Raw genomic sequence first — 3,149 nt, 5'->3', positions numbered from 1 at the left:
GCTTGTTGCGAGGCCGAGTGCCGAGGAGGGAGTTGTGGCTGCTGATGCTGAGGTTGGGGCAATTGAGGGAATTGCTGTTGATATTGGTATTAGAAGACCTGGTGTAGCACGTGCTGTTGATAAATCTGAAATTGTTGAAACTGCTACATTTGAGCCTGCATGGTCCGCATGCACTGCACCAAATCTTCCAGCTGGTTCAGGCTGGCCACTGGGGGCACAATCAAGGGTTTAGTGACGGTTGTTCCGACTGTGGTAGGGAGCGGAGCAATGATGGGTGCCCCTATAAGAGGCACGTTCAAACTAGGGATCCCGTCCGCTGAGAGGGGGATGGTGAACTATCCGATGCAAACAATAGGAAGCTGGGGCTGTTCCCTGGAGTTATTCATCTCAGTGCTTCGTCCGATATTACTTGAGGATGCCATGAGCGTTGAGTTTTTGGAGAGTAAAAAGATGTGAAAGTTTAGAGAAAGGCTTTCCGAAGCATTTCCCATAGACGATTCCAAATGATGTAGTGTGATCCAATCACTCCTAGCTGGTGCTCACGTGGCTCTTGGAAGATACCTGAGAAGAAGAAAATTCCCGGAGGGAGTTATCCGATTGGAACACTCCGATGATTAAGTTAGTACTTGGTAGGAGAAGCAAGGAGGAAGATGAAGACTAAGAGTGGAGATAGCGTGCGTATCGTAGATGAATCCCCCTCTCGCCTTGATGCTAAACTCCTTATAGCAGAAATCTGTTACCTCTCCCCGTTGGCCTCTGACAGGGCGGGTATAACCGTCACTACCAACCTGCTGCAACCATTATTGGAAGGGCTGAGGTGGCACGCGTGGGGCCGTCACCACTGGGTACGTGTCTGTCAGGTGTAGGACACCTTCTAAAGGTGGCAGGCACGATGTTGCCTGACGAGGGACACGGCTGCTATCACCAGATTTGTCTGGTATGGCAGTCGGACAAGAGATCTTCCTGCCTTCCCTCATGCGGCTTGTCGAGCTGCCACAAACTGGGGTGCTTCAGGGCAGATGGGTCCCTGCCTCGAAGCACCGAGGTGCTCCTTCCCAAGTGGGTAAAAGCTTGACATCCCTTAGAGGAGAGTCCGGGCTCTCCGAGCTAGGCGGGGGACTGACTCACCGATGTATTAGCCCTCGGCGATTTGATTGTCTTTGACTTGGCGTTTCCTCCATGCCGAATCGGGACCGTACTACTAGGCTGGACTGTTCACCAAGTCAGATCATGTGCACGTGTCCTGGGCTCATGGGGTTGAGCAAAATCGTCCTCCATCAGCTTTGATCAAATTTTATCATGCTTTTCATTCTTGAATTATACAAATTTTTCTGTATTATAGTTTTATTGTGATTGCACATTTTACTAACCATATATGTCATGGACCACAAGCATACGGACTAATTACGAATTTGGGTCGTCTAGACCACCAATGGCGAGAGTACTTTGTCTTGTAGAGCGAACACCCTACACTCCAGATGTGGGCGTTTTTGTAATTGCAACCAATAACAGACAAATTCGATCTTCAGAAGGGTGGAGTCAACCTAACTTCTACAACTTGAATTGGAATTTCAATGATAAAAGTGACCTTTGTGAAGTAGATGCCTTTCCTTTGATAGGAGTTCTTTTGCAATTCCATGCCACAATTAAAACAAATTAACACCAGCGGTGTATTCTGTGCAGTATTAATTACTGGGTAGGCCACAGTATGTTACTCTGGTCAATGGTCGAGAGGTTCAATTCTCAAACCCAAGTTTCTCATACGATTGTTAATAAACATTCAAGTCTTCCCTTTGCAAATTCAATTTGATGAAACTGGGGATGAAGTGATGGACTATTAATCATATAAAAGGAAATCTTCAGAGAAATTGGTGGATTATTAAGTTGCTATAAGTCAAACTGGAAGTGGAAAGTTACTGGAAACCGATGTAAAATTTTCATTACAAACACACAGTATCAAGTCCGACCAGTCGAACCAGCATTCCATCCAGCACAATTAACTAACTTGAAGTTTGCTTTTCCGGCAGAACGTAGACCGGAAAAATCCAAACTCTCGTCTGTTGCCATTCACGGCTGCAGGACTACTTACACTTGGTGGAGAGTGGCGGACCACACAAACACCGGTTGTGGATAAATGCATGCTCACCTTGCTGCTGCACATTTCCACCATATGGAATCTTTCCACACAACCGATTATCACTCAAATACAGTCCTTGCCAATTCAATTCTGTGATTTGCTCTGGAATACTACCGCGAATCCTGTTGTGGGACAAATCCAAAACCATCAACCCCTTCGGAAACCTCACCGCGGAAAGATCAAAATCAAGTTGGTTATTCGATAAATGGATCCACAGTGCCGCTCCATTCTCTTTGAACAACATTGACGCATCCCCAACAAGCTTGTTGTACGACAGATCAATCCCCGTGAAGTTCAATTCCCCCAGTGCTTTAGGGATCTGACCAGACAACTGGTTGTGGGATAGATAAAGAAAGAAACCACCTTGGGTGTTGAATCTCCCGAAAGAGTTGGGTATGCTTCCGGTGAGTTTATTCCCTCCGAGGTCAAGTCCTCCTAATTTGTTGAGATTGGCGAGGGAAGCTGGTATTCGACCCGAAAGTTGGTTGTTGGACAATTCGAGGTACTCGAGGTTTTTGAGCTGGGTGAGAAACTCAGGGATGGGGCCAGACAGAGTGGTGTTAAATATGCGAAGCAATTTGAGGTTCTGAAGTTTTGTGATGGAGTAGGGTATGGAGCCGGTAATTTTGGTGGCGAGGTGATGGAAGATTAGCTTTTCCAGGTAAGGGAGGTCGCCGACGGCTGCCGGAATATGGTGGAAATTGGTTTCGTAGATGTTGAGTATGCGTACCCGGTTGGTTTCCTCGCTACAGTCGACATATGCCCATGTGCAACAGTCGATCTTGGGGTTCCAGGGTGTCTCGTCCTTCGGGATGTGAAGGGAGAGGGATTTCTTGATGGCTAGAAGCGCTTTTCTGTCATCTGGATGACAGCGGACGTAGGATGCAGAGATAGTGGGGAAGAGGAGGGAAGAGGAGAAGATGAGGAGGGGAAGGAGACAACAGAGTGACGTCTTGCAGATAGAGCTACTGTGACTATTCATCTTCGATTAGTCTATAGGTTTGAAGTTTCT

The 3,149-nt window shown here is 47.0% G+C and overlaps 1 pseudogene; it reads right to left on the bottom strand.

The window, feature by feature from the left end:
• Positions 1 to 1,811: 1,811 nt before the first annotated feature.
• Positions 1,812 to 3,149, bottom strand: LOC148872639 (polygalacturonase inhibitor pseudogene; annotated as a pseudogene).

This window comes from Nelumbo lutea, chromosome 2 (assembly GCF_056320005.1).
Source record: "Nelumbo lutea isolate HS-2025 chromosome 2, American lotus-T2T, whole genome shotgun sequence".
In the NCBI taxonomy this organism is placed as follows: Eukaryota; Viridiplantae; Streptophyta; class Magnoliopsida; order Proteales; family Nelumbonaceae; genus Nelumbo; species Nelumbo lutea.
Note: the sequence above shows the minus strand (reverse complement) of the source record. Positions and strands in the feature narration are given on the sequence as shown.